General features: G+C 42.4%; 1 protein-coding gene across 2 annotated transcripts in view; it reads right to left on the reverse strand.

Annotated features, from left to right (window-relative positions):
- Positions 1-26,702, reverse strand: part of hic2 (hypermethylated in cancer 2) — an 83,385-nt gene extending 56,683 nt beyond the window's left edge. Inside the window, exon 1 of one of the 2 annotated variants that reach the window (XM_068054684.1) lies at positions 26,599-26,702. The gene's annotated coding sequence lies outside the window, so the exon portion shown is untranslated. Of the gene's footprint in view, positions 1-26,118; positions 26,143-26,598 lie in introns of those variants that run through there. The other variant, XM_068054686.1, reaches the window with a different exon arrangement.
- Between the last annotated feature and the right edge of the window lie 190 nt (positions 26,703-26,892).

Raw genomic sequence — 26,892 nt, forward strand, 5'->3', positions numbered from 1 at the left:
GAAACTCTTACTAACTGTTTTTATATTTCTAGCTAGCTTTCTCTCTTACTCTTAATTTTTCCCTCTTTATTAATCTTTTAGTCATTCTTTGCACCTCAAAAGATGATGCCCTGGAACAGAGAATTAAAATGACAGGTGACCGGAAGCTTGGGGTGACACTTGTGGACTGAGCCTCCTCTCAACTGCACTCTGACCTCGGTCTCTTGCGCTGTTCCAATGAAGTTCAACATGAGTTCGATGAACAGCACCTCATCTTTTTTTTTAATTCATTAATGGGATTTGGGCATCGCTGGCCAGGCCAGCATTTATTGCCCAACCCTAATTGCACTGGAAAAGGTGCTGGTGAGCTGCCTTCTTGAACCGCTGCAGTCCATTTGGGGTAGGTACACCCACAGCGCTGTTAGGAAGGGAGTTCCAGGATTTTGACCCAGTGACAGCGAAGGAACGCCGATATAGTTCCAAGTCAGGATGGTGTGTGACTTGGAGGGGAACTTGCAGGTGGTGGTGTTCCCATGCATTTGCTGCCCTTGTCCTTCAAGTTGGTAGAGGTTGCGGGTTTGGAAGGTGCTGTCTAAGGAGCCTTGGTGCATTGCTGCAGTGCATCTTGTAGATGGTACACACTGCTGCCACTGTGCGTCGGTGGTGAAGGGAGTGAATGTTTGTAGATGGGGTGCCAATCAAGCGGGCTGCTTTGTCCTGGATGGTGTCGAGCTTCTTGAGTGTTTATTTATTGATACAGCAATGAAACAGGCCCTTCACAATGGCCAGTTTACCTATCAACCCGCAAGTCTTTGGCTGTGGGAGGAAACTGGAGCACCCGGCGAAAACCCACGCGGTCACAGGGAGAACTTGCAAACTCCACACAGGCAGTACCCAGAATTGAACCCGGGTCCCTGGAGCTGTGAGGCTGTGGTGCTAACCACTGTGCCACTGTGTTGTTGGAGCTGCACCCATCCAGGCAAGTGGAGAGTATTCCATCACACTCCTGACTTGTGCCTTGTAGATGGTAGACAGGCTTTGGGGAGTCAGGAGGGGAGTTACTCGGCTCAGGATTCCTAGCCTCTGACCTGCTCTTGTAACCACAGTATTTATATGGCTACTCCAGTTCAGTTTCTGGTCAATGGTAGCCCCTAGGATGTTGATAGTGGGGGATTCAGCGATGGTAATGCCATTGAATGGCAAGGGGAGATGGTTAGATTCTCTCTTGTTGGAGATGGTCATTGCCTGGCACTTGTGTGGCCCAAATGTTACTTGCCACTTATCAGCCCAAGCCTGGATATTGTCCAGGTCTTGCTGCATTTCTACACGGACTGCTTCAGTATCTGAGGATTCACGAATGGTGCTGAACATTGTGCAATCATCAGTGAACATCCCCACTTCTGACCTTGTGATTGAAGGAAGGTCATTGATGAAGCAGCTGAAGATGGATGGGCCTAGGACACTACCCTGAGGCACTCCTGCAGTGATGTCCTGGAGCTCAGATGATTGACCTCCAACAATCACAACCATCTTCCTTTGCGCTAGGTATGACTCCAGCCAGCAGAGGGTTTTCCCCGATTCCCATTGACCTCAGGTTTTGCTAGGGCTCCTTGATGCCATACTCGGTCAAATGCTGTCTCACCTCACCTCTGGAGTTCAGCTCTTTTGTCCATGTTTGAACCAAGGCTGTAATGAGGTCAGGAGCTGAGTGGCCCTGGCGGAACCCAAACTGAGCGACACTGAGCAGGTTGTTGCTAAGCAAGTGCCGCTTGATGGCACTGTTGGTGACACCTTCCATCACTTTACTGATGATTAGACACTATACAGCCTTCTGGACTCAACATGGAATTCAACAATTTCAGATCATAGCCTCAGTCCTAAAGGCCTGTTCAGGTCAGGAAAAAAAAAAAACTCGACCCGAACCCGACATAACCATATTGGACCAGAGCAGGACCCGGCCAGAGTCCTTCCATTTTTTCCCGCATCCAACCCAACCACTGGAATGTTCACTTTCCCTACTTTCCAATTCCGAATCAGTTTTTCACTTTTTCAGTTTGTGCAGGTAAGCAACAAAAACTGTAATTGGACTGGAAAAGATTGTTTAAAAAGATGAAGATTAGAGCCACGAAGTTAGTGATTGTTTGGTCACGAGTTAAACAGAAACCCATGGAGTTGTGCCACACTGTGCCAGTATCTGTATTGCTTAAAATAAACACAGCAATTGCCCGAAGGCTCAGAAAATATTATACATTACCTAGATTCCTGCTTTACAGTTTGAAATACCTGCTGCAAGTTTATCCAGTGAGCAACTGAGATGCAGAGATCAGGAAGGTCCTGACTGATTTATTATAAAATATACAGTATTTATACAGAAAATATGAAATGATCACTGTCAGGTCTCTAGTCTACACACATACAGTGCAGTCCTGACAGTGATCATTTTATATTATTTATATAAATACTGTATATTTTATAGTCATTCAGGACCTTCCTGGTCTCTGCATAAACTTGCAGCAAGTATTTCAACCTGTAAAGCAGGAGTCTAGGTAATGTATAATATTTTCTGAGCCTTCGGGCAATTGCTGTGTTTATTTTAAGCAATACAGATACTGGCACAGTGTGGCACAACCTGTCTGGGCACAACTCCATAGGTTACTGTTTAACTCGTGACCAAACAATCACTGATTTCGTGGCTCTAATCGTCATCTTTTTAAACAATCTTTTCCAGTCCAATTAATACTGTGCGTTTCCAACCCAGACCTGGCTTGACCCGACCCCGACACGTCGTCGGGTCCGGGTCGGGTAGCAGGCCTTTACTCTGTCCCAATTTTCTTTGTTGGTGATGATTCTGCAATTCCCATTTACACCTCCTCGAGATCCATTATTTGTTTCTTTACTCGCCCCATTACCATCTCCTTTTGCCTTGCACCATCATCCCTTTTGTTATTTAATCTCTCCTGCCCACACCCTATCACAGACCTTCCCTTTTGTTGTTCTTCACCTCCCCACTTTCCCTGCCTCTGTTCTTGTTTAAAACTTGTATCTCTAACTTTTTCCAATTCCAATGAAAGATCATCAACCTGAAACACACTGTTTCTCTCTCCACAGATGCTGCCTGACCTGCTGAGTATTTCCAGCACTTTGTTTTTATTTCCGATTTCCAGCATCCGCAGTATTTTGCTTTTATTTGAGTATTTCCAACATTCTGTTTTTGTTTCAGATTTGCAGAACCATAGTATTTTGCTTTTAAACTACAATTTCCATTTAGATAGTGCTTTTAGCACCATAAAATGGTTAAGGTACTTCACATGAGAGGGGCAGCCAGGCGGAGAGGTTTAAGGAGCAAATTCCAGAGCTTAGGGCCTGGGCAGCTAAAGTCAAGGAGGGAGTGAAGGAAAATGGGGATGTACAAGAGGCCAGATTCGGAGGAGCGCAGGGATCTCGGGAGAGTTATAGGGCTGGAGACGTTTACAGAGAACGGAAGGGATGGAGGAAATAGAAGCATTTGTAAAAAAAAAAAGAAAAAGTTCATTTTTTTTTTTTAAATCGAGGCATTTCCAAACCAAGAGCCAGCATGAACAGGGGTGATGTGCGAATGAGACTTGCGAGTTAAGATACAGCCAGCAATGGAACAGTCAAGTGTGGAGCCAACCAAAGCATCAAGAAATAAAGAAGGGTGAATTACAATCACGTACGGTACATAAAGCTGACGAGACCTACCCCCATTTGATTACAACCATTGCAATTCTAGATATACCTGTCTCAATTACCACCTGCTGACTCGATTGAGAGAAGGAACTGGAAAATTGCAGTCATTCAGAAGGAAATTAAATTAATAAATTGCTATAAGTGATCACTCACTCGTTTCCATTGTTTTGCAAGTATTACAGAGCCTATCATCAAGATGTAAGCATATGTCAGCATGTTTGAACTACTGTGTTAAGAAGCCAGATGTTAAAATTCGCATCCTTGTTTTCAAATCCCTCCAAGGCCGGAACCTCCTCCAACCTACAATCATCCAAAATATCCATGTTCCTCCAATTCTAGCCTCTTGCATTTCCCCGATTTTCACCACTCCGTCACTGGCAGCTGTGTATTCAGCCACTGAGGCCCTAAAGTCTGGAATTCCCTCCCTCAACCTCTCTTTCCTCTTTTAAGACACTCCTTAAAACCTACCTCTTTGACCAATTTATGTAATTGCTCCTTATGTAGTACAGTGTCAAACTTTGGATGTTTTATTACATTAAATGCACTGTAGAAATACAACTTCTTGTATTAGAATCCCAAGTTACTCATTTATTGAATTATAACTTGGGATGCTGTGATGGCACAAGTACACAATGAGGCCCAAGACAAATAACTACCTCCATACATTTTACAAACTCATTGCTGACCATCCTTTTTTTTTAATACAAAACTCATCCAGTCACTACCTATGTCTGGTCAACACCCAGAGTTAAATAACTGGATCACGTCTGGAAAGCTTCCACAAGCTTTGGGCGGATGGGAGCCAGGAGAAGGGAAGCGGACCTCTTGACATGAGGAACGTCATCATCAAAAAGGCAGATGAGCTCATCCTTGAATTAGCCAACAGCATCCACAGCCTGCATCATGTGGTCCAGCCACAGTATAGAAGAACTCAACGAGAGAGCAACTGTGGACAAGAGTGGCACACAACACCAGGGAAATTTGCAGGTTTACTGCAATGAATAGAGGAACACATAGGATAATCGGAGGGACCTTTGAAACATGCATCGCTGCTGAGGCAAAACATTATTTTAAAAAAAAACTTTCAGTACTACAGCAGTTAGAGGGTAGTAGAGAAAAAGTGGAACCATAAATGATGCAAATGGTCTCAAAACTGAGGATAATATACATACAAAGGAAACATTTGCAGGGGAAGGAGTAGGGCTATGGGACTAATTGGATAGCAGTTTCAAAAAGCCAGCACAGACACAATGGGCCAAATGGCCATCTTTGTTGCCCAGGGCTGAGGTCCCTGTCTTAAAAAGAGGTGTCAGGAGGGCTCAATCACAGGAGCTCCGACAATGTCAACCAATGATGACGACAAAAACAATGAGACCAAACTGATTACATCAGGATGATGAAGTCCTTAAGAAAATATTGAGGTCCAAAGTACGATGTTATGATGCCAGGGTGCAGAGCTGCTGGAAAATGATTGTCATATTCTGTTGTGAGGATTAGAAGTTACTAGTTTCATAAAAGGTTCATGAGCAAGTCACTATTTGATGCCACTTTCCACTTGTAAGTCAGTGCCCCGATAGGTCAGGTTTCATATCTCTGTGGTTTTTGGTTCACCAAGGAGCGGTTTTGTTATTCATCTTTAGCTTAAGGCAAACGAAAAGTTTGTGCATTTTCTAATACCTTCAGTGGTACCCACAAAGGCAAGTCAAATGATGCCCATTTTATAAGGGCATTGTATCGACAGTAACAACAAATTGTATTTATATGGCACCTTTAAATGTGGTAAAACATCCCCCAAGGTCCTTCACAGGAGCATCAGTCAAAATTTGACACCCTATAAACTGCAATGCAGTTTTGTTATTGAACTACAGGTATGTGCAGCTTTTAAAGCCATTAGGTATAATCGCTCTACATTCTGGAAATTAATGCTCGGCTCAGCTGCAAAAATGGTAGGCTCTCATTGGTATTTCTCATGCCACAAGGCTTAAACAAATAAGTGTAATGAATCAGAGTTTAATTGCTGTTTAGATCCAGGAATTCCGCAAGTTGGAAAAGATCTGGTCAAGTTTCAGTTGCTGGTCAGTTGAGGCAGCATTAAGTCACTGGCCTTTTGAAGATAGATTTTGCCTTTGTAACAAAGTGCAGTTTCTGGAGTGTGACGTATGCACCAGCTGATGTGATATTTTAAGTGTACAAATATAGATGTGTCATGCTTGGAGTCACTGCAACAGACAGTAGAGTTCAACTGGAATGAGGGCAAATGTCTCTGGTGTTGAGGACGGTTGGGAGAACAATTTCAGTTAGACCAACATCCCCAAGATGCTGGAATAAAAGCAAAATACTGCAGATGCTGGAAGTCTGAAATAAAAACAAGAAATGCTGGAAATACTCTGCAGGTCTGGCAGCATCAGTGGAGAGAGAAGCAGAGTTAATGTTTCAGGTCAGTGACCCTTCTTCAGAACTGACAAATATTAGAAATGTAAAAGGTTTTAAGTAAGTAAAGTGCGGGTGGGGCAAGAGTTAATAAAAGAGGTATTGATAGGACAAGATCACAGAGAACAACTGACCAGAAGGTCATGGAACAAAGGTAAACTGTATGTTAATAGTGTGGTGAAAGACAAAGCTTTAATACAGAGAGGGTGTTAATTGACAGTAAAATAAACCGCCCTGGCCCCAAGCACAAACATGAAAAAAAAAAGTGGGTAGGCACAGTAGAAACAAACTAACCGACTCCCACAGCTACCTCGACTACACTGCTTCACACCCTACCTCCTGTAAGGACTCCATTCCATTCTCCCAGTTTCTCCGTCTCCGACGCATCTGCTCTGATGATGCAACCTTCCATGACAGCACTTCTGATATGTCTTCCTTTTTCCTCAACTGAGGATTCCCCCCACCCACTGTGGTTGACAGGGCCCTCAACCGTGTCCAGCACATTTCCTGCACATCTACCCTCACCCCTTCCTTCCCTCCCAGAACTGTGACAGGGTTCCCGTTGTCCTCACTTTCCACCCCACCAGCCTCCACATCCAAAGGATCAGCCTCTGCCATTTTTGCCACATCCAGCGTGATGCCGCTACCAAACGCATCTTCCCCTCCCTTCCCCCGTCAGCATTCCGAAGGGATCGTTCCCTCCGCGACACCCTCGTCCACTCCTCCATTACCCCCACCACCTCATCCCCTTCCCACGGTAAAGGCCTTCTACCTGACCCGAACCTGATGACGTGTCGGGTTCGGGTACACACGGTAAGTGCTCTGCTGGTAAGTATTGAAATTGTTTTTTTAAAAACTTACTTGAGCTGGGAGTCCGGGACGAAACTGAGTTTGCGCGGTGAGCGAGAGACGTCACTACGACGTCATCACGCATGCGCTGCAACTTCCTGGAGGTTCCGAGTCTGAAGGTAAATAAAGGGATGGTTAGGTCGGGTCGAGTTGGGGCTTGGGCTCACTGTGGTTTTGTCAGGTTCGGGTCGGGTTTTTTCCCCCGACTTGAGCAGGCCTTTATCCCATGGCATCTGTAATACCTGCCCATTTACCTCCTCTCTCCTCACTATCCCAGGCCCCAAAAACTCCTTTCAGGTGAAGCAGCCATTTACTTGTACTGCTTTCAATTTAGTATACTGTATTCGCTGCTCCCAATGTGGTCTCTTCTACATTGGGGAGACCAAACGCAGATTGGGTGACCGCTTTGCGGAACACCTCCACTCAGCCGTAAGCATGACCCCGAGCTTCTGGTTGCTTGCCATTTCAACACTCCCCCCTGGTCTCATGCTCACATCTCTGTCCTGGGATTGCTGCAGTGTTCCAGTGAACATCAACGCAAGCTCGAGGAACAGCATCTCATTTACCGATTAGGCACGCTACAGCCTGCAGGACTGAACATTGAGTTCAATAATTTCAGAGCATGATGGACCCCCCCTTTTTATTTTTTTAAGCTAGTTTTGCTTTTTTATTTGTTTATTTTATTTTAGTTTGTTTCTACTGTGCCTACCGACTGGTTTTTTTCATGTTTGTGCTTGGAGCCAGGGCTGTTCATTTTTCGGTCAATTCACACCCTCTCTGTACTAACGCTTTGTCTTGCACCACACCATTAACATATTGTTTGCTTTTGTTCCATGACCTTCTGGTCAGTTATTCTCTGTAACCTTGTCCCATCAACACCTTCTCTTTTGTTATCTCTTGCCCCAGGCCCGCTGTACTTGCTTAAAACCTTTTACGTTTCTAATATTTGTCAGTTCTGATGAAAGGTCACTGACCTGAAACGTCAACTGTGCTTCTCTCTCCACAGATGCTGCCAGACCTGCTGAGCATTTCCAGCATTTCTTGTTTTTATCCCGGAGATGCTGATCTTCACATTAGTCTGTGTATTTTTTTTTAAAGAAATGGTGATGGTGCATTAATTTAAGACCAGATATGGTGCTGTGGCCACAGTGGTTAAGGCAATCTGCACATGATGCAGCCACTGGTTCCTTGGTACACCTTCAAAATCACGCCACTCCTCCAATTCTGGCCACTTTGCACATCGCAATTGTTAATCACTCCACTACTGGCGGCCGTGCCTTCAGCTGCCTAGGCCCAAAGCTCTGGAATTCCCTCCCTAACCCTCACTACTTCTTTCTCTTCCTTGAAGGTATTCGTTAACACTTACCTCTTTCACCAAGCTATCGCTCACCTGCCTCAGTGTCAAATTATGTTTGATAATTACCCCGGTGAAGTGCCTTGGGATGCTCCACAATGCTGAAGGTGTTATATGAATGCAAGCTGTTATTGTTGCAGAACGTGTATGACAAAGCTATTGAAAGATGCGAGACTGACGGTTGACAGCAGAGACGACGAGTGGAAGAATGCAGCGCATTTAGATTAGATTAGAGATACAGCACTGAAACAGGCCCTTCGGCCCACCGAGTCTGTGCCGACCATCAACCACCCATTTATACTAATCCTACACTAATCCCATATTCCTACCAAACATCCCCACCTGTCCCTATATTTCCCTACCACCTACCTATACTAGTGACAATTTATAATGGCCAATTTACCTATCAACCTGCAAGTCTTTTGGCTTGTGGGAGGAAACCGGAGCACCCGGAGAAAACCCACGCAGACACAGGGAGAACTTGCAAACTCCACACAGGCAGTACCCGGAATCGAACCCGGGTCCCTGGAGCTGTGAGGCTGCGGTGCTAACCACTGCGCCACTGTGCCGCCCTGTTGGAACATTCTGCGGAAGACGGGGGATGAGAGAAGCAATGACAGGCATTGTGACAAGGATGACTGGGAACAGCAGAAAACTTCAGTGGTGAATAACTAACCATCAAATGGCAAAGTGTTACAGGAAAGAATGACCGTATGGTGTGGTGCCTACTCCCACATATACGATTAGCTGGATACCCAGGTGAAGCCATAGTGTTACGTGGCTTGAAACCACAATGATGTATGCAACTGCAACTTCCTGGTTGTAAAGTGCAGTGTCTTGTACAGTTCCTTACACAATGCATGAGAACAAGGCATTTCATGGCAATGACATGTTCACTCAGTTCATGTGCAAACTCTCTAGCGGTCAAGTTAGGAACCTTAGCCATGAGAATTCCCTGCTCTTTTGCGCAACATCATGGGGTCTTCTAGATCCACTTAAACAGGCGGAGAGCTCCTTAGCTTAATATCTTAGCTGATTGATGTCAATTCTGCAGGAGGGTTCTGGCCAAAATATATTCTTCAATCAACATCACTGAAACAGATTACCTGGTCATTATCACATTGCTGTTTGTGGGAGATTGCCGTGTGCAAATTGGCTGCTGCATTCCCCAACATTACAACAATGACTACACTTCACAATTACTCCATTGTCTTTAAAGCACTTTCGGGATTTGTACTTATAAAAATTGCAAGGTTGTGAAAGGCACCAAAAAAAAGTTTGATCTTTTGTCAGTTCTTTTGACACCCAAAATAGCCTCAGCATACCTGGACTTACAAGTGAGGGAATCGATGGGATGTGGGGGGGTGCGGTTTGGGAAGGTAGTCGTCAATCCAGGATGGATTCTCAGAATAACAAAGTGCCAGGCTCGCACATGAAGTTTAACTACTTAGCCAGTACATTAAAGCATTTATCTCCATAAACTGGTGAGCTCATCTGAAACTCTGCTGCCTGTATCTTAACTTGCAACAAGCCCCATTCACCCATTATTATACAAGCTATACAAATGCAAGTTGTTGTTGTTGAGAAACCATTCATCAGACATTCTAAACCATATTAACTCAAGTTCCAATAACTTTCATTTTTGATGATTGTATCTCTTAGGCAGCAGTGCTGTGAGTTTAATATTAAACACCCATGTTGCTTAATTCTGATCATTCACTAATTCGTCTTTCCCAAATAACCAATCATTCACTTTAAATGGTAGTTACCCCTCAGGGTAAAGCCCGGCAAGTCTCGACACAACCACAGAAAAGTTACGGCACAGAAAGAGGCTATTCATCCCATCATGTCTGCGCTGGCTGAAAATAAAATAGCCGCCCAATCTAATCCCACCTTCCAGCACCCGATCCGTAGCCTTGCAGGTTATAGCACTTCAGGTGCAGGTCCAGGCACAAGTTCTGTCCAGCTTGCAAGAAACTCTAGCGTGTCAACAGTAGTCAGTCGAAAAACTATTACGTGTACCCTTGAAATTCATAAAAATATTGCCACTAAATTTGCAGCCTCCGTTTGCCATATTTCGGATTTCTCTTTTCCCCCCTCGAAACACCACTGCCCAAGAAAATTTCCACACTTAGATCCCATCCTCATTGAGCTCCAGTGCCTCACAGTACTCCTACACCATAAATTTCAAACTTACTCGATCTGACTTACAAATCCCTCCAAGCACTTGCCCCAGCTTACCCTTGGGAACCTCCTGGAGTTCTGCATCTGAGCCCATGTCCTTCAGGCTGCCACTGCATTCTCCCTCACGGCAGAGCCTTTATATAAAGATTGGCGGTACTCTTGGTAATTTTATCCCAAATCCCTTCTGCATTATCTGACTATATTCAACAGCTTCTACAAAATATTTTCAACCAGGCTTTTTGTCATCAGCGCTAACTTTGCTACTACAGCCTCCCGCCGGTTTCTCCGCTGGGACGTTCTCAAGATGGCTCTTTCTCTGACCTAGTGCTACACGCCATTCTCCCAAACTTTTGTCAGCGTCACTCAGTAACTGTTTGCCAGGAGTACCGAATTGGATTTCAGTCTTGCCTTTCTTCCCTCCCTCTGATACCTTGAGTTTAGAAACGCAAGGGGAAAATGCATATGTGGACCTGAATTCCACAGTCTTAATCAATGCATGTGATATTCAATGCAAATTTCAGATTCAGAAACAGAACTTCTCTCTAAAATATATATGTCCCGTTGTATAAAACAACCAATATACACACTGAAAAATAAATCAATTTCCTCTCTATCCTCATCATAGATGTCTTGTTAAATCAGAAATAATTTAGTAGAAATCACAAGGAAAACATTTACTTAAAATTCTGTGCTCCCCATATTACCCCTCATCTGATATGGTAGCAGAGAGGTTATGCTACTGGACGAGTAATCCAGAGGCTAGGACTAATAAACCAGAGACAGGAGTTCAAATCCCACCAGAGCAACTGGGGAACTTAAACATTTAGTCAATTGAATAAATCCAAAATAAAAAGCTAGTTTTTAATGAAACTATCGGATTGTTGTAAAAACTCATCTGGTTCACTAATGTCCTTGAGGGAAGGAAATCTGCTGTCTTTACCTGGCCTGGCCTATATGCGAGTCCAGACCCACAGCAATATGGTCGACTCCTAACTGCCCTCTGAAGTGGCCTAGCAAGCCACTCAGCCACATCAAAAACTGCTGCAATGGACTATAGCAGGGCATTTCGAGATGGGCAATAAATGCTGGCCTTGTTAACAATGCTCACAACCAGCAAATAAATAAGCAAAAAAGCTCAGTGTCCTCTCCCACCCCCACCCCCAAAAGAACAATTCTCAGGTGTTGACTGCCCCAATCTCCAAAGCAATATTCTGCCCCCTCAAACCCCCTCCGCTGTGCAGTGTCCCCTTTCCCTCACTTCCACCTCTGAAGCAACACCCTGTTGCGTTCATCTTGTGCTGGGATGTGGGGTGGGTTCAATAGAAATGGGCCAAAGTCCACCTTTTCTATACAGTTACTGCTTTCTAGCTTTGATCGGCGCTCCACAGAGAACAGTGTCATACCATAGTACAGCGAAAGCTTGGCCTCCTACATCAAAGGGAAGGAATGAAGGTGGTGCAGTCCTGCACTCACACAGGTTCCTGGGTCACACATCTAGTGAAAAGCCAGCAGTCACAATGGGTTGAATAGACTCCTATGGTTTACAGAATCCTAGAATCTTGTTTTGAACTATACAAATTGGCTGCAAGATTCTATATGTTTTAGCTGCTCGAATGTTCTTCCCATTCAAACTCTGGGAGGCCTGTGCCTGATGCTGTTAAATCCATAGTCAGCTAATAGACTCATAGAAAAACTTTCACCCAGGTCAAATAGGCTGCTTCTGCCAGAAGATGGATTTAACATGATAAACTGCAGAATTAAAAATGAAAACCTTGTTAAAGCTAGAAAGAGATTGTGTGCATTTACTAAATATGACACAGGCCCAGTGCCGAAGCCTTATCTCCTGCTGGGCCTGAACTAAAGGTTTGAATGTGGATTTTAATCGACTGGAACTTCTGTAGGTTATAAAACTGTTAAAATAAACTGTTTAACACCAGGGCTCCAGAGAGAAGCAATAACAAGCATCTACCTGCAGCAAGACAGGGAAATTCCGCTGCAAATTCTCAAGTTTAACCTTTCGCTTCTCAGGATGTGGGCAATGTGGCAAGGCTACATTTATTGCCCAGCCCTCGTTGATTCAAGGTGGTGATGACAATGGCCCTGGGAAGCACCACTCAAGCAGCTATCATGGAAGCAGGATTTTTTCACCGAGATGTGATGATATGCAGACAGATCTGAACAGCACAGAAAGACAGAGGCCCAGTTCCTGCCTGCCAGCTAGACAGTCAGGCGCAGCTCTCTCTCCACCCACCCCCCCTACCCCCAAACTACCCCGCATCTGACAAACTAGTTGTCCCTGGATCCCATCGACAAATGAGACTGATGGTCACAGACTCTGACTGTCTGTAAGGCTGCCCCATTTTCTAACTGCCAAACAACCTCAGATCCCTTCAACTACCTACCAGCCCCAAAAACCTGCCGACTGCTTGCCAGCAAAAGCCCCTTTCACTCCCTACCAGTTAGTGTCACCTACAGTCATTTCAAACCTTGATTTCTCCCATCGTTGAGAATGAAATTGATGTTCAAAACACAAGTAGGTGGGTGTACATAGAATTTACAGCACAGAAACAGGCCATTCAGCTCAACAGGTCCCTGCCGGTGTTTATGCTCCATACAAACCTCTGCTCTACTTACGTCATCACACCATAAAACCTTCTATGCCTTTCTCCCTCACGTACTCATCTAGCTTCCCCTTAAAACGCTCTGATACAATTTGTCCCAATTGCTGTATGTGGTAGTGAGTTCCACGATCTAGTCATGATTACAAGATATGAAATGTCAAATAAACCAATGTGCAACATTTTCTTCATTTAATTGAAGTCATTTTAGATCGAAGAAAAATGACAATGTTGCAATATTTCAACCATTCAATAAAATTAAAAGCAGCAATCTACAGGGAAACATTACTGAGCAACTTTGATCACAGGATCTGAATTTAGCCTTTGCACAATACCCACCTGTGATAACTATAGTTTTGATATATTCTAGCAAAGCCAATCATTAAACTAAAGGGGTGCGTAATAGTGCATTAAACATAAGCTGTCATTTAATTTATAAAGAGAACAAAAAGGGGGCGAATTGGAAATCTTTGGTCAGGTGGCCTGAAACAGGTGTAAAACACAAGTTATGAGGCAGAGACAGACAGCGTGCAAAGTTAACTGGATAAATTTAACTTTTTAAATATGCTCTCAACCTCATGATGATAGAAGTTAAAATCATGAGTTTACAGCACAGAAGGAGCCTATTTGGCCCACCATGTCTGTACCAACTATTCACTAATGACCTGCATTTATATGGCACCTTTCACAATCTCAGATGTCCCAAAGCGCTTTACAGTCATTTAAGTACTTTTATTTGAAGTGTAATTACTATTGTCATGGAGGAAACACAGTAGCCAATTTGCACACAGCAAGCTCCCACAAAGAGCAACATGATAACCAGTTAATCTGTTTTGGAGATGTTGCTTGAGGGATAAATATTGGCTGGGGCTTCCCTGCTCTTATTTGAAACAGCATCAGATCTTTTACATTCACCTAAGAGGGCAGATGGGGCTTTGGTTCAACATCTGATCTGCTGGGGTGGAGAAGTAGAGCCGAATATCATCAGCGTCGACGTGGAAACTGATGTTGCATTTTCAGATGACGTCAAGGGGCAGCATGCAGTTGAGAAACAGGAGCAGGAAGAGAAGCCACAGATGCAATTCTCTGGCTGTGATTAGACAGACAGAAATGGAAGCAGACAGAATGCAGTCCCACCTAGCTGGACGGCATTACCAACTGTTCCACTGGCGGCCACGCCTTCAGCTGCGGGGGCCCTAAGCTATGGAATATTCTCCCTAAACTTCCCTACTTCTCAACTTCACTTGCCTCCTTTAAGAGGCTCCTCAAAACCTACCACTTTGGCCAAGCTTTTGGTCATTGATCCTAATATGTCCTATGTGGTTCAGTGTCATATTTTGTTTTTATAAATCGCTCCTGTGCGGTGCCTTTGAATGTTTTATTGCATTAAAGGTGATATATAAATACAAGATGTTATTATAGAGTAATCCAAAAATGCCAATGCTCGCTAAGGCAAATGCAGTGGTGTCGTTTATTGCAAGGGGAATGGAATATAAAAGTAGAGATGTTTTGCTGCAGTTGTACAGGGCATTGGTGAGACGACATCTACAGTATTCTGTACAGTTTTCGTCTCCTTACTTAAGAATATAATTGCTTTGGAAGTAGTTCAGAGAAGGTTCACTTGACTGATTCCTGAGATGAGAGGGTTATCTTATGAGGAAGGATTGGACAGGTTGGGTCTGTATTTAGTGGAGTTTAGAAGGGAGGTGATCTTATTGAAACATATAAGCTCCTGAGGGGACATAACAGGGTGGACGCTGAAAGGATGTTTCCCCTCATGGGAGAGACTAAAACTAGGGGGCAGTTTTAAAATAAATGGTCTCCCATTTAACAGAGCAATGAAGAGAAAGTTCTTCTCTCCGAGGGTCGTGAGTCTGTGGAACTCTCTTCCCCAGAGAGCAGTGGAGGCAGGGTCATTGGGTGTTTTTAAGGCAGAGGTAGACAGATTCTTGACAAACAAGGGAGTCAAAGGGTACTGGGGGGTCGGCAGGAAAGTGGAGTTGAGTCCACAAACAGATCAGCTATCATCTTATAGAATTGCGGAGCAGGCTCGAGGGGGCGAATAGCCTCCTCCTGCTCCTAGTTTGTATGCCTTCCTCTATTTCAAATATTTACTGAATTTTCTATTACTAGAGGCTGTTGTCTCTACCTCCACCAATCTCTGTGGCAAAGCAGACCAGGCTCCAAAAGTCCTCTTGTGTAAAGACATTTCTCCTAACCTCACGCAGTCAGTAGGAGTTTTAAAGCTGCTTTTACATAGCAGTAGCATGGCAATCAGGTGCTGAGAGTTGCAGATTGGGTACGGCAGCTGGGAAGGGCAAACCCAACCAGAGGATGCTGCCTATCCCCAATCACTGATCAAAACACCACAGAATTTTTTTAAAACTCTATTAAATCTCCTCTTAGCATTCTCTGCTCCAGTGAAAACAGTCCCAATACCTCAAGTCTCTCCTCATAACTATAAGTTCCCATCCCAGACATCATCCTGGTGAATCACCCTGTGTTTTAAGTGTCTGTTCCTTAAATGGGATGGCCAAAACTGCACAGTGTACTTTAATTACAGCCTAACCTATTTTGCTTTTTTTTTTAAAAAAAGACTTTCAATGTAGTAAACCCTGCTCTAAATAAGATTGACATCTTCAGCACATCCGTGAATAATCTTATGCCTGAACTGTTCCACCCCCCCCCCCAACCCCATGTTTTTACACTTAATTGATAGCACAAAAGGCTGCTCTGTAACTTGCATAGCCATGTTTTGAACATAGCATGACTGTGTTAAAAATAGTTTATAAATTTAATGAAGATGCTGAACACAGTTTCAAAGAAAGCCTCTCATCTTCAAGACATAGCATGATGGAACTCCAAAGGCAGTTATGCACTTGTGCAGTCTTGCCAGCCAGTCACTATTGTCCCTCCTACACACAATATGCTTGCTTGCATATTATTGCTGAGATATTTTTGACAGCTTGGAGCTCACATATACAGTAATTTAAAAAGAAATTACACTGTGTCAACTGTGCTGGATTCAAACCCCTCAGACTCAACTATTCCAACATAGTGAGGTCAAGAAACATGGCGGAGAATAAGAAATGCAGAAGAATTAGAAAAGTTCCAGGAAATTGCTCATTATAATAACCTGAATATTATTTTTATCCACTGCATGGGAACCCTCATTGACTACCTGATAATTACCACAGTGTTTTAGAAGTTATTTCGCCTGGGGGCATATAGAAAAATGCTTTTGTTTGTGTGGCTATATACACCAAGAAATTTGAAGTGAATGGTCCCGTTCCTTTAGAAATGTGCTTTGGTTCCAACTATCTGCAGATTTACCAAAGGAACCAGTCTTTAAACCCATCAATTGATGTGGTTTTGGCACAATTCTGAAGTAAATGCTGCTTTTATTTTAATAAATACAGGACTATTGTTAAACACACCCTTCCAAGAGATGTTCAGCATTCATGCAATCATTCACTGTCAGCTCACCTGAATAAACCCTCACCATTTTATAAGAGGCTGCCAAGCAATGGGTACACATTTTTAAAAAAATTATACATAAAGAATTGCATTTAACAGAAGGGTATGGGGTGCAGTCAACATTTGTTCCATTATCACCAGCCTCATCATTTCAAACCTGTCAGAAATATCTTTAATTATAAAGTGCCTGTGGGTCAACGTTAATTTTTTTTTCTTGTTCCAGGTCCAGTCAATGAAAGCAGTGGCTTGTTTTTAAACAGACGGGCAATAGCTGCTGTATATATTAAGCTGAAGCTGCAGTGGCACAACCACAAAGCCCTTTCTCCAGTGGCAGCATCAATTATTTACTGGGATTGGAGTGGTGTATTTGTTTTTTTTTAAATGGTCTATTATCCATGAACAAAGCCACCTAATGCTCAACTGGTGCGAGCTGTAATGTTCATGTCTTGTAGCACGCACCCTACCTTTAATAAGATCAAGACTTTTTGTATCAATACGAACATACGAGATTTACGCCATGTGGGAGAGCGACCAATGGCTTAATTTACTTTTATTTAATAACTCACTCCTTTGAATGGTGTTAAACTGGTCCTACTTCAACTGTACCTGTGCCTACATTGCCTTTGACAAACCTATTGCTACTATAGAATCTCGTGCAAATCTCTAGTGAAATATTAATATAGTACTTTTTTTAAGCATTGGACATTCTGTCTGGATGGACTAAAAGCATACTACAAGATGCACAGTGTGTAATCATACAAAACCAAGGGCTTCCACCCTCTTTAGCCAACTTGTTACCTCATTTACTCAGGGTGATGGTAATCTTTCTCGAGCATTTTTGTAGCCCATGTCATGCCCATCATTTTACCCGAGAGTCATCTTACAATTTGCACCAACATACCACTGCAGACTTGTTGAATATGGCTTTTGCTCTATTCCTCTATAATTTGTACCTAAAGTCTTGGGGGAAGAGACAAACAGCACAAAGCAGTTTGTAAAGCAATTGCCTGTGCTTTTCAGTCGCATTCACGAATAAACCCTAGACATATTTGGGTCATGCAATTGAGAATTTCAGATGCTCTTTACATGGGGAAAGATTAAAGAAAGTAATTTTTATGCAACCTAAAGTATCACAGGCAAGAAAAAGCAGATATACAAAAACTTTTTTAAAAATCCTCCCAAAATAATAAAGTTGCTGCAGGTTAATAAATCATTTTAAAACATTCTGCATAATTACCTTAAGCATCCTCAATTTTAATCGCTCCACCATTGCTGGCCATACCTTCAGTTGTCTAGGCCCTAAGCTCTGGAATTCCCTCCGTACACCTCTCCGCTTCTCACCTGCTTCCCTCCTTGAAAACCTCTCTTTTTGACCAAGCTTTTGGCCATCTGACCTAATATCTTGTGAAGCACCTCGGGACATTTTATTACATTAAAAGGTGCTACATAAATACAATTTGTTGTTACTAAATCCATATTTATGACTTTGTAAAATGGAAAATGTGTTTTTACATTTCTATTCCATTAAGTTAACCCGTAACCAGCTCAGCAGTGTTAAACCTGAAAGTGAGAAGATTAAATGCAAATAAAATGCATAATAACAACAGATTAAGCAATGGAACTCAATAAACTTTAGATAATGGACTCCTTTATAGAGGATATGGGGCTGGGGACTCCCCAGCAACTCCATGGCAATGGCAACATATAACAGCCATATAAATTGACTCCTTAACTTGGAAAGAGTGCAATGAAGGCTCACTAGACTGATCCCTGGGCTGACAGATTGCCCAACGAGAAGAGATTGGGTAGACTAGGCATATATTCCCTAGAATTTAAAAGAATTAGAGATGATCTCATGGAAACATACAATATTCTTGAGGGGCTTTACAGGGTTGATGCAGGAAGAATGTTTCCTCTGGCTGGGAAATGTAGAACATGGGGTCACAGTATCAGATTAAGGGTTCAGCCATTCAGGACTGGAGATGAGGAGAAATTTCTTCACCGATGGGTTGTGGATCTTTGGAATTCTCTACCCCAGACAGCTGTGGATGCTCAGATATCGATTATATTCAAGGCTGAGGTTGATAGATATTTGGGTACTAAGGGTTGAAGGGATATGAGGATAGTGTGGGAAGGTTGAAGTTAAGGTAGGTCAGCCATGATCTTAATCAATGGCTGAGAGGGCTCAAAGGGCCGAATGACCTACTCCTATTTCTCATATTCTGATGGGATAGTCACACGTCTCTGTTGAGCTGCCTGATCTCAGCTGGAGTGGCAGCAAGGGGGCTGGGCCAGGGAAGGCGAGAGAGATGGAAATCAGCATTGATACAGCTTCCTATCCCAATTCAGTGCCATTGGGAGAGGTTAGAATTTGGATCAGCTGAGGAACAGTTTGCCGATACTCACTGCCTAGGCCTCATTCATGAAAATGGTCACAAAGTGCCAGAGTCACCATCTTGAGGCATGAAGGTGGTTTGGGGGAAGCAGCGAGGGCTTGATGGAAAAAATTTGCCAAAAATATATATTAATTGATAAATGAATGTTTATGTATGATTGGAGGGTCGGGGCGTGGAAGGGAATGTTTTGAATTAATAAGGATGCCACCAAAAATACACCTTAAGTCAAGGATATAGAATGTCCAATATCTGATTTGGATACATATTGACAAATCAGATTTTGATTTCTCCAGCCCATAGAATAGAAACATAGAATGGGGTTAAAGCACAAAAGGAAACCATTTGGCCCATTGAGCACATGCCTGCTCTGTGCAAGAGCATTTTAGCTAGTCCCACTCCCCCGTCTTTCCCTGTAGCCCTGCAGATTTTTCCCCCTTTTGAAAGTCATGATTGAATCTGCCTCCATTACAATCTCAGGCAGTGTTTTCCAGATCCTAACCACTCGCTGCATAAAAAGGCATTTCCTCATGTCACCGTTGATTCTTTTGCCAATCACCTTAAAATCGATGTCCTCTGGTTCTCGACCCTTCCACCAATGGGAATAGTTTCACTCTCTCTAGACCCCTTAGGATTTTGAACACCTCCATCAAATCAAAGAAAACATCAGGTAGGTTGCTTCAACATTAGCACCAGCTCAAATGTACATCAGCTTTTTAGCCCAAGTCCAAATTAAGATAAACTGGTGGGCAGCACTGCCAAATCCCACACCAATTCAAATGTGCAGTGCTGCTCTACACTTATTACTGCCCAATACGAGCAGGCAGACAGTTAACTAAAAATAAAAATCCACCAGGAAAATAAATCCACGCGTCCAGTTTTTAGTATTGCTATCATAGAGCAAACAAAAGATAGGCACAGTCAAACACATTTTCTGTTAACTCATTCAGGACATTGTCCTGCTGGGTGAAATCAGAGAAAAATGGGTGCAGGCTGGATGGTTCAAATTTATATACAAACACATCATCAGTTTCACACCAATACTAGGCAAACAGTGCTCGCAAACTGAATCTATTAATGGGAAGTGGCACCCAGGTGACTTACACTGGGTTAGTTTTCAAAATTCTTCTAATAATCTCATTGCAGGGCAGCACTGGTCAAGTATGAAGAGAGGATTTTTGTTTTTAATGGGAACAGGTAATACCAGAGTAATATGATGGTGAAGGGTTTATATCTTTGGATGTATCCTACGTGTTCCTTTAAGTGTTATTCCCAGGTACTGTGACCCTCCATGTAAGTAGCAGACATCCTGGGATGACCAAACCATGGTGATATCCCTGCATCATATCCAGTTTCTTACGTGCGGAGTGACTGATATCTTCGATTTTACAAAAAAAAAATCACAACAATCTCAATTCTGCTTCTGGATGAGATTTCAAAGTGAGGCACCATCTACCCTCTCAGCTAGACGTAAAGGATCTTCTTGGTGATCTAGCCAATATTTATCCCTCAAATCAACATCACAAAAAACAGATGATCAGGTCATTATCACATCGCAGTTTGTGGGAGCTTGACGTGCACAAATTGGCTTCCGTGTTTCCTACATTACATCAGTGACTATGACTCAAAATAATTTACTTGGCTGTTAAGTGCTTTGGGATGGCCGGAGGTCATGGAAGGTTCTAGAGAAATGCAAGTAAAAACAAGAAATGCTGGAAATACTCAGCAGGTCTGGCAGCATCTGTGGACAGACAGACAGAAGCAGCTTTTCTCTCCACAGATGCTGCCAGACCCGCTGAGTATTTCCAGCATTTCTTGTTTTTATTTCAGATTTCCAGCATCAGCAGTATCTTGCTTTTATTAGAGAAATGAAAGTCTTTGTTTCCCTTCAAGTGCCCTGCATCCTTCTTTTCTTTCCTCCTCTCCTGAAGGAACAGACTCTCACTGAAACACTCTTCACAGGTAGTACCTTGCCTGAGTCATCATCCTTCAGGTTTGAGCAGGGACAGGGGACACTGGTAGAATATTTGACAATGGAGGTTATAACAGCCAAACCCAATTTCATTATTAGGTATTGGATAATGACCAGGAGATACTTGAGGGGGAAATTTCACAAGGGCTATGGGGAAAGGGACTAATTGGGTAACTGTTTCACCAAGATGATAGGCCAAATATTCTCCTTTGGTGCTGTCTCATTCTATGATTCCAAGACACGAAACCCAGGCACATCTTACAATCTCAATTGCTGTCACAACTAACTTAGCACTGATGGGTCTGACTAAACTTTACTCTGTTGCAGGAAAGATCTGGCATACATTCTAGTGCTAGACTTTAAAAAGAAATCAACTGATCACACAGAAAAAGATGCATTTTCATAGAGCCTTATCAGGTCTCCCAGGATGTTTTCAAAGCACCACATACAATAAATTACCTTTGAACTGCAGTTGCTGCTGCTGTGTAGGCGAAGTAATATTAGTACTGACACCCATATTAGAAATTGGTTCCCCTCTTTTGACTTCCATTAAGACAGCACATCTGCCCTACCACTTGGCTGCTGAAATTCACTGACATGATTCCCGTAAAGAAGCTCTGTAAACTTGGGACACATTGAAGGTTAAGTACTCGGCTGTGCTTCCTTCTCCATTAAATTAATGAAATAATAAATCACTGTTCGACAACAGTAAATTTGTGCATGTTAGGAGATCTTCCACCTTGACGTGAGGCGCAGTGCACTGGGGTCAATTCAAAATCCAATATTTGGATGCAGAATCTGTGTGCTGGAGGAACCACAAGCCCTTTTGAACTAATACATCTGTGCTGCTTAGCTCCAGGCCTCAGCAGAATCGGCATATCTCCGAACAGGTTAGATTCAAAATTTAGAAAGGACTGCTAAAGTCTGCATCTGTGCGAAAGAAAATTCAAAACTCCAAATAGCACATTGCAGAAATGTAGTTAAGCTCACAGAATGAGATGCCTGCAGGTTCAAAGCCAATGGTCAAACAACCATCACATGAGGTTACTGGTCATCCCCAGGAAAGAGTGATTCACAGAAAGAAAATGGTGTTTCACTGTTTACAGGGATATGTGGGGGACATAATGCAGGATATTTAAAAAATAAACAAAAGCATTTTTAATAGTTATTTTTTAAATAGCTGCTATGAGAGAACATTTAAACAGACACAGATGAGCAATACTGTTGCTTATAGAATCATAGAGTCAGCCCACGTCCCATGAACAAATAAATATTCTGTGCCTGTTGGCTCTTTGAAAAAAAAAGTTATCCAATTAAACCCACTCCCCTGTTCTTTCCTCATTGCCCTGTAAATTTTTCCCCTTTCAAGAATTTATCCAATTCCCTTTTGAAAGTTACTACAAGAATCTGCTTCCACAACCCTTTCAGGCATATACAACCAAAAGTAATCCCTCCCTGCAGCTAACAAGCAGGGTATTGTAAAATGAACGGTGACCACAAGTACCGTCATTCTGAAATGGGAAGCCAGAAAACTTCCCATTCTGTAAGGAATTGGAAAGTTTATTAGCGCATTATGACCTGTTCAGTTCACATCCAGCTGCTTAAAGAGGTTAGCTTGTAAACTACGTTGTGGGAGGGAGTCAGGTGGGGTGGTGGGGGAAGAAAGGTGGAATTTTGTCGAGTCTAGTCACGACTGAGGGTGGAATTATACAGCTATATTTGTTTTGCATTTTATGCTTCCCCCAATTAAAAAAAAACTAAGAGTTTAAAATATATACAAAAAACAAATAGCAGACACGATGGCATCTGAAGAGAGAAAAGACAGGATAGCAGAGCCCATTTAAGTGTTCCGTGTTTAGTGCGCAGCACTGAACCGCAAAAGGGACATAGTGGCCTTGGAGGCGATAGAGCACAGATTCACCGCAATGATACCAGGGCTTAAAGGATTACATTACGAAGATGGGTTACACTCATTTGGCTTGTATCTCCTTGAGTTTAGAAGATTGAGGGGTGATCCAATTGAGGTGTTTAACACAATAATGGGACTTGATTGGGTAGAGAGAGAGAGAAAAAAAAGAGGGCGAGACTACTTTCTCTGGTGCTAGGAACCCAGAACAATATTAATATTTGAGCTAAGCAGTTTAGGAGTAAAATCACAAAGCACTTTTCCACACAAAATCCAGAACTCGCTGCCCCAAAAAGGTACTGTTTCTGGGGGCAAATTGAATTTTAAGACTGAGATGAATTGGTTTTTTGTTAGAACAAAACAAAAGCAAAATACTGCAGATGCTGGAAATCTGAAACAAAAACAAAAACAAAAAATGCTGGAAATGTCCAGCAGGTCAGGCAGCATCTGTGTACAGAAAAACAGAGTTAAGGTTTCAGGTGATGACCTCTCATCAGAACTTTGTTAGGTAGAAGTATCAAGGGATACGGAGCAAATGCAGGAAAATGGAATTGAGGTACGGATCAGCCACTGTCTAGCTGAATGGCGAAACTAGCTCAAGGGTCTGGCTGATTCCCGTTCCTAGCACTCAAACTATTAACCTCTCTTTCCTGATGCTGCAGACGTGCTGTTCAGTGCCAGTATCCAGCATACTGTGTTTTTATTTCAGATTCCAGCACTTGCAGTTTTCCCCTTTTACCGTTTAGTACTTACTTCAAAAGGCATTTTCCAGCAAAAGTAAAGTCTGGTTCTAACTGAGAAAAATGCCTTTCCCCACCTCTCTCCTCCCCACCCCCCAAAACTAAAATAAACTTTGGTACATTTTTCCCCAAAAACACTGGAAGTAGCCAAGACAATTTCAAACAAAAAATTGTGTTAATTTAGGTCTCATTTTGCAGTGTGTATCTTACGTACTATTAATGCACATATTTTCAATAAATAAGACCCACTGGAATTACACAAAGTTCCTTGACAGTTTAATTGTGCTCACATGGTTTTGCAATGTGCTGGGTTCGTAGAGACGGAAAGATTTAAAATGAAATGTGGCTGGCAAGTTATCTAGGTTACTCCTGTGAATTGCTAATTAATAATCAGCCCCAGCCCAGCACTAGTAGAGTGTCACTCACCTATGTCTTTGCTGGAGAATATACATTGCATAGACACCCAAGAGCGAGGACAAGTAGAACAGAAATATTTTTTAAATGCTTTTCTCTCTGCTACTACTCTTAAATCTGCAGCACTGATACACAAACATAATGTATGCTGGATAGATGTGTAAGTAGTTGCACTAGGCAATATGCATACACATGCTCCCACTTAGATTGTACAGAAATACTTAAAACAGCAAGTCAGCTTTTACTGGTCCTCACAGTGCAACAATCTTATTTCTAAAGTGCACAAGTCAAAAATAAGCTGATGGCTTCCAAATATTTTTTAAACTTTCTTGATTTGACCATTAGAAAACCTTTCGACTATTCTGTTGTCATTCTCCGCAAGAGAGACATTGACAACAATGTAACTTTAATGGGTTTTTCCCACAAGACATGTTACAGTAGATGAAACTCACAGCAGAGCAGAAGTCAATACTCTCTACGTAGCAATCCACTGAATTATTCAGTCAAAATCGCAAAAACAAATTTCTGAATGTGCACAGTCCTCTGCAAGGTGCATCATATGCCAAGGATAAAAGATCTCTGAAATGAAAATTCCAATTTGTCTTACTGGGAAGGTGTATGTTCAGGGTTTATTATTAAAATTTTATTTTATGAATTGATTGATCACGCCTGTAGCACAGCACATCGGACAGCCGAACACATCATGTACTTGGAAAGAGCCAATTAGTGACCCTTCAATAAATAGTCATCGCATCCAGCTCTTGATTCAGGGCTCCAACGTGTAAAGTTTAACTCATAGTGCGGAATAATGCAAATTAGTTGGCCTTTCTTAAAACAAAATCGAGCATGCTCAGCATTATAATTTACAACCTCAAAATTAAACAAGTTTCTACTTTTTCCCCCAGGAGAAAGTTGTCTAATACACACTTCGGTTGCGAGATACAACAAAACAAAATAAAAAGGCTGGTTATTATATCTTTACTGAGGTCCAAGCACTGAAAAGCAATTTGGAAGAATTGGTAGACAGTATCAGAAAATAGGGCTCAAAATGGTGTTTCATTAAAATCCTTTACATTGCTGTATGATGTCAGTCACCTCACCCTGAAGTTTATGCTCAATACATTTGAAGTGACATTAATAAAACTTTAGATTAAAAGTTACAAATTATTTGACAGTTATAAACTGTTCAGTACTGAGTTTTAACAAAAACACATGGATGCACATTTCTCCAAGTCTCAGAAAAATTAGGTTAAAAAGGCAGATTCAGTACATTTCCTTATTTTCTGTAGCTATCCTCCAAGTTTATACTATTCATACAAAAATCAAAAGTTTTGAATTCCCCTTCACAGCTATAAAACTGTTTTTGTAGTATTGAATATTGGAATCTATAGTTACGCATTTCTGCACCTATAGTGTAATCTAAAGGAATAAAAAATACATTAAAAAGGAAGCAAGGTGACGCTGATCTGGACTGCATTAAAGAGTTTTTGAAAGATTATTTACTGTTATTACTTTGCTGTGGAAGATTGAATGTTCCAACTGCAGCTATATTAGTTTCACCCACAGGGTAAAATATCTCACCATATTAGTGAGATATTTTTAGCCAAAGATCTCATTAAATAAGTAATCTGCATCAAGGTATTATGCAGAAACTGCCCTTAAACCAAGAAACAAAGGTTAAACTGAGTGGGAGATAATTGAATTTAATAATGTTACCTTCTGGTTGTACCGCCGGGGGAAATAGAATGCCAATCTGCGTCACATAAGACAACTCAAAAGCGGCGGGCAGAGGTGGGGGAGGGAAGGTAGGGCAGGAAAAGGGGACAAGATTTATCGGAATTGAGCGATATATAATATATAAAAAAAAGAATATCGGCATTCGACTGCAGCAATGTTCGGTGTAGAGAATGTCTCGTTTCATACTTAAACTACCGTCTGTCTTTTTGGAAAAGAAAAAAAATTCCTTAGTTCCCTTTATTATTAAAAAAAAACACGCAGATTAAAAAAAAAATCTAAATCGATAGATTCGAGACAGGTAAATGGGAAACACAGACAAAACAAAAAGTTTACACTGGCAGCGTTTCTGATCAATACCTGCTTTGGCCGATGGCGCTCACGCCAGTGCGAGGTCACTCAAGCAAATTACCCGACAAATATGAGGTTTTATTTTTTTTTTAAAAAACACATTGTTTCAGTCAGAAAATGAAGAAGATCGAAATTCTCAACTGGATTCGATCGATTTTAAATCATGAGGGGAAGAATGAGTTGGGGTGGGTGGAGAGGAATTTGTGCCTCGATGGGTGGGAAAGAGGGGGAGAAAAAATCCTCCTTCGTTTAACAACAAGCTTAGAGAGAGAGAGAGAGGACATGATAAGCACAGCTTGCCAGGCTGGTATTGCTGACTTCAGGAGTAGGCATAGCACAAGAGACAGAATCCTGCACTTTTACTGGCACTAATTGTACAGTAAAACTCCCCCCCTCCCCCCTCACAGACACACACAGCAGCCCGACCTTACTGCAAGCAGGAGAGAAAATAACAGCCCAACAACGAAGCAGTAAAGTTGGGAAGAATACCTTGAGACATCCGCCGAGGTTTTCAGTGTACCACACCAGGTCTCATCTCACAGTCTTTCCACCGCCATCTTGCTAGCTAGTGACGTTGGTATCTCACCCCTGACCCAATATTTGAATAGAAGCCAAGAGCGAGAGGGGAGGGAGAAAGAGAGCGAGAGGGGCAAGGAGGAGAAAGAGGGGAGGGAGAGAAGAGAGAGAGAGAGAGAGAGAAAAAAAGAGCCTGTGCCAGTTGTACAACATTGAAAACTGAAGCCCTGAGCTACAATATAGCAACTTTCTCACATTGGGTAACAT

This window comes from Heterodontus francisci, chromosome 23, assembly GCF_036365525.1.
Source record: "Heterodontus francisci isolate sHetFra1 chromosome 23, sHetFra1.hap1, whole genome shotgun sequence".
Classification (NCBI taxonomy): Eukaryota; Metazoa; Chordata; class Chondrichthyes; order Heterodontiformes; family Heterodontidae; genus Heterodontus; species Heterodontus francisci.